Source organism: Artibeus jamaicensis, unplaced genomic scaffold, assembly GCF_021234435.1.
Source record: "Artibeus jamaicensis isolate MK-2021 breed Jamaican fruit bat unplaced genomic scaffold, CSHL_Jam_final contig_515, whole genome shotgun sequence".
Lineage (NCBI taxonomy): Eukaryota > Metazoa > Chordata > Mammalia > Chiroptera > Phyllostomidae > Artibeus > Artibeus jamaicensis.
The window spans coordinates 180,451-192,656 of NW_026521869.1; the positions used below are offsets into that span (position 1 = coordinate 180,451).

At 39.6% G+C, this 12,206-nt stretch overlaps 1 protein-coding gene across 5 annotated transcripts in view; it reads right to left on the reverse strand.

Annotated features, from left to right (window-relative positions):
- The window catches only part of NRP1 (neuropilin 1), a 199,200-nt gene that overhangs the window by 130,128 nt on the left and 56,866 nt on the right, over positions 1-12,206 (reverse strand). The window lies entirely within an intron of this gene.

Here is a 12,206-nt window from a genome sequence, read left to right on the forward strand (position 1 = left end):
CTCAAAAAGAAAAACTGTTTGGAGAATTATCCTGTGACAGCTGCTTGGCCTACTCCCCACCCAGCCAGGTGGCAGCAATCCCATGGTTCTGTGGAAGGCCCTGTGTTCCCCCATAGCGCTGGGAAGGTTTCGTACCCAAACCCTCGATCCAGAGGCAGCCCGATCAGGTGCGCAGGCCAGTACCCCAGCCCACAGCGATGAGCCCTGGGGAAAGAGTGCTCTGAAGAAGACCTGGATCCTCCACGTGGGGCTCTGGGGGAGTGTCCAGACTACCTCTTGGGGGAGTGCTCCCAAGACTAGCCAAGTACACAAGGGGAAGGGAGACAAGCCACTCCAATTGCCCCTCAGCCTGCTGCATCCAGGAAGACCAGAAAAACTGGTTTGGCCAGTTTGAAACCAAGAGGTGTTTTCTTTGTTTGTTTGTTTTGCTTTTTAAAGTAATCTTTTATTCTAAACTTTTTAATTATTGTTTTATCTTTCAGTACCTTTTTCCTTTCTTTCTCTTTCTTTTCTTTCTTTCTTTCTCTTTTGTTTTATTCCTCCTTCCTTTCTTTCCAATTTTATCTCTTCTTGCTCACTTCTGCCTTTTTTTTAATACCCACAAGTGAGACAAAAAACTTGGAACTGTGAAACCACCATATTTGAACTCAAAAACAGTGAATCCCAACAGTTGAGACAGTAAGATAAATTTCAGATTGCTATTACAGAGATACTACAAGCTACTGCATATTTGTATTATTATTTTTCATTATTCTTACATAATTTATTTTAATAGTATTTTTGTAAACCTCTTCTTTCTGTATAGTCTTCTAAGCTTGGTTCATTATATTGTATCATTTGATAGGTTTCCCCTGTTCTCTCTTCCACAGTGTATTGCTAATTTACTATCCTTCACGTGACTTGTATTCCTTTAGCACAATACTCAAAGTTCTATACTCCTTATTTATGTTATCCAGATCACATAGATTCTGTCATATGATTGTTGCTCTAATATTATTGTAAATAATAGCTGTCCCATACAATTGTAAATACTTCACATCACCCCTCCTGGGTCTTAGCCCACTTCACAGTTTCCTGAACTCTACTACTGTAGTGGCTAACTCTATTCTCACACACTATACCTATTTACTATCCTTTACTCTCACCTTACCTCAGAATCTGACCTCCCCCAAACTCACTGCTTTCTTTTTTTTTTTTTTTAAGATTTTATTTATTTATCTTTTAGAGGGAAAGGGAAGGAGAGAGGGAGAGAAATATCAATGTATGGTTGCCTCTCATGCATTCCCTGCTGGGAACTGGCGTGCAACCCAGGCATGTGCCCTGACTGGGAATCAAACCATGATCCTTTGGTTCATAGGCCTGCACTCAATCCACTGAGCTACACCAGCCAAGGCCAAACTCACTGCTTTCTAAATCCAACTCACAATCCTTCCCTCCCCAACAAAGAGTCTTAGATTCTTTCCATTCTTTCTTAAACAAAAGCAAACTAAAAGGACAGCTAGATCAGGAGTAGAAACATAGAAATGAAGATCTCAAGGAGGGTTATCAACAGGGGAGTGGGAGGATGAGAAGGGGGGAGAAGGTACAGAAAATAAGTAGCATAGACAGTAGATAGAAAATAGATGGGGAGGCAAGAATAGTATGGGAAATATAGAATCTAAAGAACTTGAGACACATGGTCATATACTAAAGGGGGATAATGGTGGGGACGGGGGGGTAGGGTGGAGGGGAATGAAGGGGGGGAATAGAACAACTGTAACAGCATAATCAATAAAAAATAAATTAAAAAAAGAAAAAAAGTGGCTATTGGGTTGAAGATCATGGTTAACACTATACATAGTCAAAGGATCTTCTATCTCTTCTCTACTGGCTGCTACTATAAATACCACAGAATACTCTCCTGCTCTAATAAACCGTTTAGCCTTCCCCTCCAACTGATCACAAAAAAAGAGGAAGTGAAAGTAATGAACACCAGGATACCCACTGGAAGAGGAAACCAAACTACAAAGGAACCACCAAAAGATAACAACAAAAGAAGGTGAACAAGGGAGTGGTAACCACACAAACCTTAATCCATAACCTATCTGGAAATACAACTAAATAGTGGATGAATTACCCAAAACAAACAACTGAACAAGAGCAAGAAATAATCCTAAAAAGCTTGTACACACAGAAGAACTAGCTTCAACACAACCTGCCCTAACCAGCACAACAAACTACAGGAGTGGTGGACAGAGTGACCATCAGTTAACCAACTGGTGGGAAGGGCCCACAAAAGAAAGACCCAAAACTATCAAAACCAAAAGACAAACACAAAGCCAACTTAAAGGACAGCCCTAGATAAGCAAGCTTGGGAGATCAGGTAGACCACACCACTAAATATCAGGGGATTCTACCACAGATGCTCATGCCATAAACCCAGGGGGCCAGAACAAATCAATTTAAGAAGCTGAAGCCAACAAGACTCTCAAAAATAATGAGAAGACAAAGAAGCAATAACCAAATGAAAGGAAAGGAGGAAGCCACAGAAAGAATGCTAGATGAAATAGAGGCAAGTCAGCTATCAGATATTGAATTCAAAGCACTGGTTATTAGGATGTTCAAAGAGCTCACAATGAGCTACCAGAAACTACAGGAGAACTACAATGAATTCACTGCAATATATATCAACATAAAAAAAAAATAGAAACTATCAACAAGGGCCAAGAGGAAATGAAGAACACAATTCTCAATGAAAGAGCACAGTGGAAGGAATCAAAAGCAGGATCAATGAAGCAGAAGATAAGATCAGTGAGTTGGAGGACAAAGTAAAAAAAACAAAACAAAACAAAACACCCGCAAAGAGCAAGAAAAGAAAAAGAGGCACAGAAAGAATGAAGAAAGATTAAAAGAAATGCAAGACAATATGAAATGTAATAATATCCAAATAATAGGGATACCAGAAAAAGAAGAAGAGCAAGGGAAAGAAAAACTATTTGAAAAAGTAATGATGGAAAACTTCCCTATTTTAATGAGAGAAAAAGTCACACAAATCCAGGAAACACACAGAGTCCCGATCAACAGGAACCCAAGGAGGCCCACTTCAAGACACATCATAATTAAAATAGCAAAATTCCAAGACAAAGAGAGAATCTTAAAGGCAGCAAGGGAGAAAAAAGAAGTAGCATACAAGGGAGCCCCAATAAGGTTAGCTACCGACTTCTCAATGGAAACACTCCAAGCAAGAAGAGAATGGCAAGAAATATTCCAAGTAATGAGAACCAGAGGCCTGCAACCAAGGCTACTTTACCAAGCAAGGCTCTCAATCAAGATAGAAGGCCAAATAAAGAGCTTCCAAGACAAAAGAAGTCTAAAAGAATATGCCTCCACCAAACCAGCCCTATAAGAAATACTAAAAGGACTGCTTTAAAGAAAGGGAGAAAAAGAGACAGACAGAGAGGAACACAGGTACAAAAATGGCAATGAATAAGCACCTATCAATAATAACCTTAAATGTAAATGGATTAAATGCCCCAATCAAAAGACATAGAATAGCTGAATGGATAACAAAGCATGACCTATACATATGCTGCCTACAAGAAACCCACCTCAGGACAAAAGACCTACATAGACTAAAAGTGAAAGGCTGAAAACAAATTTTCCAAGCAAACAGACAGGAAAGCTGGGGTAGCAACACTCATATCAGACAAAATAGACTTCAAAACGAGGGCCATAAAGAGAGACCCAGAAGGTCACTTCATAATACTCAAGGGAAGAATACACCAAGAAGAGATAAACATTATAAATGTATAAGCACCCAATGTAGGAGCCCTCAAATACATAAAGAAAATCTTAAAGGACTTCAAGAAAGATATTGACAGCAACACAATTATAGTAGGGTATTTTAACACCCCACTGTCAAAAATGAACAGATCTTCCAAACAAAATATCAAGGAAGGTAATGCAGCATTGAACAATGCCCTAGATGAAATGAACTTAACTGAGCTCTCTCTCTCTCTCTCTCTCTCTCTATATATATATATATATATATATAGAGAGAGAGAGAGAGAGAGAGAGAGTCCCTCATCCCAAAGAAGCTAAATACACATTCTTTTCAAATGAGCAAGGAACATTTTCAAAGATAGACCACATGATAGGACACATAACAAGCCTCAACAAATTCAACAAAATTGAAAGCATAGCAAGCATTTTCTCTGACCACAAGGGACTGAAACTAGAAAGTGACCCCAAGGGAAAAAATCTAAAACACCCAAAATCATGGAGATTGAATAGCATGCTATTAAACAATGAATGTGTCAAGAATGAAATTAGGGAAGAAATGAAGTTTCTGGAAACAAACAAAAATGAACTCACAGCAACTCAAAATTTATGGAACACAGCAAAGACAGTCCTGAGAGGGAAGTTCATAGCAATACAGGATTACCTAAAGAAGATAGAAATATTTCAATCAACCTAACCCTATGCCTACAGGAACTGGAGGAACAACAACAAAGACAGCCCAGAGCAAGTAGGAGGAAGGAAATAACCAAGATCAGAGCAAAATTAAATGACATAGAGACCAAAAGCACAATTCTAAGGATCAATGAATCCAGGAGCTGGTTCTTTGAAAAGATAAACAAAAGCAACAAGCCTTTAAGCAGGCTCATCAAGAAAAGAAGAGAGAGGACACAAATAAACACAATCAGAAATGAAAGAGGAGATTACAACTGACACCACAGAAATACAAAGCATTGTAAGAAATTACTGTGAAGAACTGTATGCCAAGAAATTTGAAAGCCTAGGTGAAATGGACAAATTTCTAGAAAAATATAATCTTCCAAAACTCAATGAAGAAGAAGCAGTATGCCTGAACAGACTGATAACACCAGATGAAATTGAAGCAGTAGCAACAACAACTAAAAATCCCGACACACAAAAGCCCTGGACCAGATGGTTTCACAGGAGAATTCTACACAGCATTTAAGGAAGAGCTAAGCCCTATCCTCCACAGATTATTCCAAAAAATCCAAAATGATGGAAGACTCCCAAACTCTTCTGATGAAGCCAGAATCATCCTAATCCCAAAACCAGATAAAGACACACAAAAAAAGTGAAAACTTCAGGCCAATATCACTGATGAACATAGATGCTATAATCCTCAACAAAATGTTGGCAAACCACATTCAACAATACATTAAAAAGATCATAAACCATGACCAAGTGGGATTCATCCCAGGGATGCAAGGATGGTTTAATATTCACAAATCAGTAAATGTAATACATCATATAAACAAAAGGAAAGTCATAAATCACATGATCATATCAATAGATGCAGAAAAAGCGTTTGACAAGGTATAGCATGTTGTAGACCTCTCTGCCTGATTTTAGAAATTGTATCTCTACCCCTTGTGGCTAAGGGTGAGAGACGACTTTTGGAATGCCAGCCGCAGAAGACAAACCTTGTCTCTGGTAACAAACACTGCCTCAGTTCCTCTCCCTGCCCCCAAAGCTTGGTTGGAAGTCAATGACAGGTAAGACCCCTCACAGCCAGGGGCAATCTAAGCCACACTGAATCACTTGGGAGGCCTTCAAGGAAGGACTCAGGGGGCTGCAACAAAGAGCAATGGACTCTTGCCCCCTGGCATTAACAAAGCCCGAGAGCCCATGTCTCCTGAGAGAGGCGCTTCATGGCTTTAATCCCCTTAAGTCTGAATACCTGATGGGGAGAGGTGCAGCTCCTTGCCTTCCTAGAGCGTGTCCAGGGAAAAATTTGGCATCACAAAGACTTGCTGATAAACCTGTGAAATCTGCTCTGCTAAGAGTGCTTTCATTCATATGATAAGGGTCTGAGGGGAAATGAGTGTCTCCCAAAGTTTCTGCAACTCTCTTCCGGACAGACACTGACTCAGACTCTGAAGCCCTCAGATCTCTTTGAAATGTTATCTACTGTTTGATCCTTGCTGCCCTGTATTCCTGTGTATTACAACCCAATAAAAGGCTTTGGAGAAAGGGGCTCCAGGCCTTTTTCTCCTCGGAGAAACTGGCCGCTGCTGGCCTTTGTCTCCCCTGAGAAACTGGCCACAGCCCACTCCTCTTTCCCCAAACAGATCTCAGCATGTCTCAGTCATATTTACTCATTCATGCATGTCCGTGGCACTGGGGGGGGGGAGACTTGCAAAGTAGTCGCCCCCATAGGAGCACCCATTTATGATGAAAACACTCAGCAAAGTGGGAATAGAGGGAGCATTCCTCAACATAATAAACGCCATATATGAGAGACCTACAGCCAACATAATACTCAATGGGAAAAAACTAAAAGCTTTTCCATTAAGATCAGGATCAATACAAGGGTGCCCACTTTCACCACTTCTATTCAATACAGTATTGGAAGTTTTAGCCACAGTGATCAGACAAGAAAAGAAAATAGGGGACTTCCGCCAAGATGGAGAAGTAGGTGGAGGGTCCACCTCGCCTCTGTGCACAACCAAATCTAAGAACAACTATTTTTAACAGCAGTCACAACCAAACCACATGGAAAATCGACAATACGGAGTCCAAAGGACAACTAGATACTCGGCTGGACCAGTACGAGGAGCGAGGCCAGAAGCAGAGCAGGTTAGCAAGAAAAAATTCCCGGGGTGGTGCGCGGGGCGCGCAGGCAACCGAGGGCTGATCGCCAGCGAGCTGGCTGCCGGAGCGCACAGGGAATAGGCGCGGTGGGTCTGTCGGTCGCGCGCATTTACGTGCGGAGAAACCAGTGAGAAGGGAAACCCGCGAGGTGCAGCAGGCTCGCAAAATTAGGATCGGATAAGCAAGCCCGAGGCGTTTGATTGGCTGGATGCGCTGGGCTAGCGGAGAGCAACGCCGTAGCTCCCTCTCTGACCCCACCCCCACACACAGCGTCACAAACCAGCGACCTGGTAAACAACTAAGGCTTCGCTCCGCTCACTAAACAGCACGAATAAACCAAAAATGGCTCTAGAACAACTCAGAGCCCCAGAACCGATAGACCTAAGTGATGAAGAAATAGCCAGTCTTTCAGATGCACAGTTCAAAACACTGGTTATAAAGATCCTTACAGAACTGGTGGATTTTAGTCACAAATTAGAGAAACATATGGAAGCTAAATTAATTGAAATGAATGCTGATACAAAAGATACCAATAGTGATGGAAAGAAAATTGGGACTCAAATCAAGGGAGAGGAACAGACAGAAGAAAAAGATGATCAAGCAGAAAGGAATGAAGAAATAAGAATTCAGAAAAATGAGGAGAGGCTTGGGAACCTCCAAGACATCTTTAAACGTTCCAACATCTAAATTATAGGGGTACCAGAAGGGGGAAAGGCACAACCACCAGTTGAAAAATTATTTGAACAAATAATAAAGGAGAATTTCCCCAATCTGGCAAAGGAAATAGACTTCCGAGAGATCCAGGAAGCTCGGAGAGTCCCGAGGAAGTTGGACCCGGGAAGGAACACACCAAGGCACATCATAATTACATTAGCCAAGATTAAAATGAAGGAGAGAATCCTAGAAGCAGCAAGAGCTAAGGGGACAGTCACCTACAAAGGAGTTCCCATCAGACTGTCAGCTGATTTCTCAAAAGAGACCTTACAGGCAAGAAGGGGCTGGACAGAGGTATTCCAAGTCATGAAAACCAAAGATCTACAACCAAGATTGCTCTACCCAGCAAAACTTTCATTTAGAATGGAAGGACAGATAAAGTGCTTCTCAGATAAGGTCAAACTCAAGGAGTTCATCATCACCAAGCCCTTATTATATGAAATGTTAAAGGGACTTACCTAAGAAAAAGAAGATAAAAAAGATGAACAGTGAAAGGACAGCAAACTCACAGTTATTAAGAACCACACCTAACACAAAAGCAAACTAAGAGGATAGCTAGATCAGGAGCAGAACCATAGAAATGAAGATCACAGGGAGGGTTAGCAACAGGGGAGTGGGAGGAGGGGAAGGGGGGAGAAGGTACAGAAAATAAGTAGTATAGACAGTAGACAGAAAATAGATAGGGGGGAGGGTAAGAATAGTAGGGGAAATACAGAATCTAAAGAATTTGAGACACATGTTCATGAACTAAAGGGGGAAATGGTGGGGGAGGGGTATGCAGGGTGGAGGGGAAGGGAGGGGGAATAGAGCAAATGTAATGGCATAATCAATAAAAAATAAATAAAAAATAAAAATAAAAATCTTTGAGTAGGAAAAAAAAAAAAAGAAAATAAAAGGCATCCAAACCAGAAAGAAGGAAACCAAAATGTCACTGTTTGAAGATGACATGATAGTGTACATAAAAAATCCTATAGACTCCACCCAAAACACTGATCAACCTAACACATGAATTTGGCAAAAGAGCAGGATACAAAGTCAATATCAAAAAATCAAAGGCATTTTTGTATACAAACAATGAAAGAGCAGAAGCAGAAATAAAAAAAATCATTTGATATAGCAAAAAGAAAAATAAAATACCTAGGAATAAACCTAACCAAGAGGTGAAAGACCCGTATGCAGAAAAGTACATAAAACTGAAGAAACAAATCAAGGAAGACACAAACAAATGGAAACATATATCATGTTCATGGATTGGAAGAATTAACATCATCAAAATGTCCATACTACCAAAAGCAATGTCCAGATTCAATGCAATACTTGTTAAAGTACCAATGGCGTACTTCACAGACATAGAACAAACACTTCAAAAATTTGTATGGAACCATGAACATCCCTGATTAGTAGCTGCAATTTTGAGAAGAAGAGCAAAGTAGGAGATATCACAATACCTGATGCCAAACTGTATTACAAGACCACTGTAATCAAAGCAGCCTGGCATCAAAACAGGCACATAGACCCATGGAACAGAAGAGAGAGCCCAGACATAAACCCAAGACTCTATGGTCAATTAATATTTGACAAAGTGGGCAGCAACATAAAATGGAGTAAAAATAGCCTCTTCAACAAATGCTGTTGGAAGAACTGGATAGCTACATGCAAAAAAAAAAAAAGAAATTCAAGCACCAATTTACACCATATACCAAAATAAACTCATAGTGGATAAAAGACTTAAATATAAGCTGTGACACCATTAAAGCTGTATAGGAGAACATCGGCAGGAAAATCTCAAATATTTCATGCAGCAACATTTTTAGTGATATGTCCCCTAGAGCTAAGGACATAAAGGAAAGAATAAACAAATGGGATCTCATCAAAATAAAAAGGTTCTGTATGGCTAAAGAAAACATTATTAAATTAGCAAGACAACCAACTGTATGGGAAAACATATTTGCCAATGATACCTCAAACAAGGGTTTAATCTCCAAAATATACAAGGAACTTATAGAACTCCACTCTAAGAATACAGGCAACCCAATTAAAAAGTGGGCAAAGGACTTGAACAGACATTTCTCCAAGGAGGACATGCAGAGGATCCAGAGTCACATGAAAAAAATGCTCAATATTGCTAGCTATCAGAGAGATGCAAATTAAAACCACAATGAGATACCACTTTACACCAGTCAGAATGGCTATCATAAACAAAGCAACAAACAACAAATGTTGGAGAGGTTGTGGAGAAAAGGGCACCCTAGTTCACTGTTGGTGGGACTGCAGACTGGTACAACCACTATGGAAAACAGTATGGAATTTTCTAAGAAAACTAAAAATGGATCTGCCTTTTGACCCAGGAATTCCACTGCTAGGATTATATCCTAAGAACCCTGAAACACCAATTCAAAAGAGCTTATGTACCCCAATAGCAGCAAAATTTACAATAGCTAAGTGCTGGAAGCAACCTAGGTGCCCATCAGTAAGTGAATGGATCCAAAAACTATAGTACATTTACACAATGGAATTCTATGCAGCAGAATGAAAGAAGGAGCTTCTACCCTTTGCAACAGCATGGATGGAACTGGAAAGCATTATGCTGAATGAAATAAGCCAGGTGTTGAAAGACAAATACCATATGATCTCACCTTTAACAGGAATTTAAACAAGAAACAAACAAGCAAGCAAAATATACCCAAAGACAGTGAAATAGAGAACAGGGGGACAGCGACCAGAGGAGACAGGGGAGGGAATTTCAGGGGAAAAAGGGGAAGGATTTACAGGAACTAGTATAAAGGACACATGGAAAACAACCAAGGGGGGTGGAAATTGAAGGGAGGTGGCGAGCCCTGGGGGCTGAGTTGGGATGGGAGTATAAGACAAAAAACTACTTGAACAACAATTAAAATAAATAAATTTTAAAAAATATAAAAAGTAAATGGTTACCAAGGGATTACTTTGCCTTTTTCAAAAACTTACAGGAAAAAGAAATGGACCACACAGGGAGCTCACCCCATCTCTGACTCCCTGGGGACTAACTTGCCTCTCTTACTTTGCTTTCAACTTTTTTCCTCAATAAATATTTCTCTAGTATCTAGTGTAGCTTCTACCCATTGATCCTAAGACCACATTTAATTCCCCTTTCAGGTGTCCATGGATAATCTTTATGGACCTAATGTTTTTAACGTTTTTGTTGTAAGAAGACAAAAATTTAAAGAAGCTATTTATTAGACTGTCACACACAAAAGAGGCAAAACACAAATAAGTAAAGAAACCACTTCTCTACTTGTTTGAAGGTTGTGGAGACATCATTATTTTAGTAGTTACAGAGACAGTGAGCCCTCTGAAGAGACTGCATGCCTTTCAAAGGCTCTCTAACTGTGTTTTGGGGACCTGGGAGTGTCTGTTCCACACAGGGCAAGCTGATGACTAGGCTTCTGTTCTCTGCTTTTCCAAACTTTCTGTACCTTCCTACTACCTCCATGCCCACATATCCAGCCACTGACATTCTTACAGATAATGGAATTAGGCAATGTAGAGCTAGAGTCTTGTCATGGAAGTGAAAAGTGGACCACAGACACATGAAATGAAGAGAGGGGCAGGACAGAGAAAAAGCTGGTCCAGGTCTGTTCAGGGATGGAGACAGAGAGGAAAAGAAATGTTTAGGTCACAATTTAACATAAGTGTTTTCTACATCTCCTTGAGGGTTGGCTTTCTGATGCCAAAGAAAAAAAATAATTTATTCTGCTGATGTCTGTTCTACAAACCAGCCATGCCAGTCAAGAACTCCAAATTCTGGACAGAGGATATTTTGTTTTTGTAACTGTTAAATTTCTATGTTGAATTTCTCTTATTCCCACCCTCCTCACTGTTATGTAATCATGCCAACTGATAGTCTCTTTAATATTTTTATGTATATAATATAGTGAGATTATTGCTGTACTGTAAAATATCATTGATTCAGGATAGTTTTCTTTTAATGACTTACGTTGTTAAGAATTCTTCTTCCCAAAGGTAAAGTACTACTTTCATTAACTAAACACATACATAGCCCTCATAATTTTTATGTTAAAATAGGCTTTCATAAATTTACAAGTCAAGTAGCATTTATATCAATTACTACAGAATTTCTTTCTATTTATTCACTGATAAACATACTCAGGAACACAGATTAGCAGTTCAAATACTGCTGAGACAGAAGTAATGTTGGACTCACCAGCCACTAAAAAAATAATTTCTAATTGCAAAGTTTTGCAATTTTTCTTCTTTAAAATACAGTATCTTCAAAAACACTTTCCCATTAATGTGTGACAGACATGTTAAATATAGTCTCTATAAATGTTTGAATAGTAATACTATTGATCTCTTCAACAGAAATTTTCTGTACAAATGGTAGAGGGCCATTACCAAAAGCTTTGATTTTTTTTACTCCCATTCTACTCTGTCATTAAGGAGATATATAAAATTTTTAGTGAAAAAAGTAGTACTACCTTGTCTTTATTTATGTGGTGCTGTTTTCTGAAAAGCTGAGAGACCTTTTATGTCTGTCATTGTTTTATAGGCTTGAGAAAAGAAAGTGACTGGTTAGCAGTATATCTTGGTACATATGAAGATGTCTTTACTGCAGCTATGTGCATATCACTATTAGAACAACTAGTCACTTTGGTTAAACTACTGGTTTCATGAGCAGGCCTTTACTGAACTGAGTTAAGCACTGGATTGTGCCCTATGAGTTGTACAAAAGTGCCCAAGTGGTGTAGAGGGTGAAAAGTACCACAGACAGAGCTCACCCTTCAGACTTTGGTCTGGGCCTCACAGCTAGTGACTAGGAAGTAGATCACCAGCATGAGTGTTAAGTGAAAGCAAAAGAACAAAAGTTGTACTAGTTGAAGATA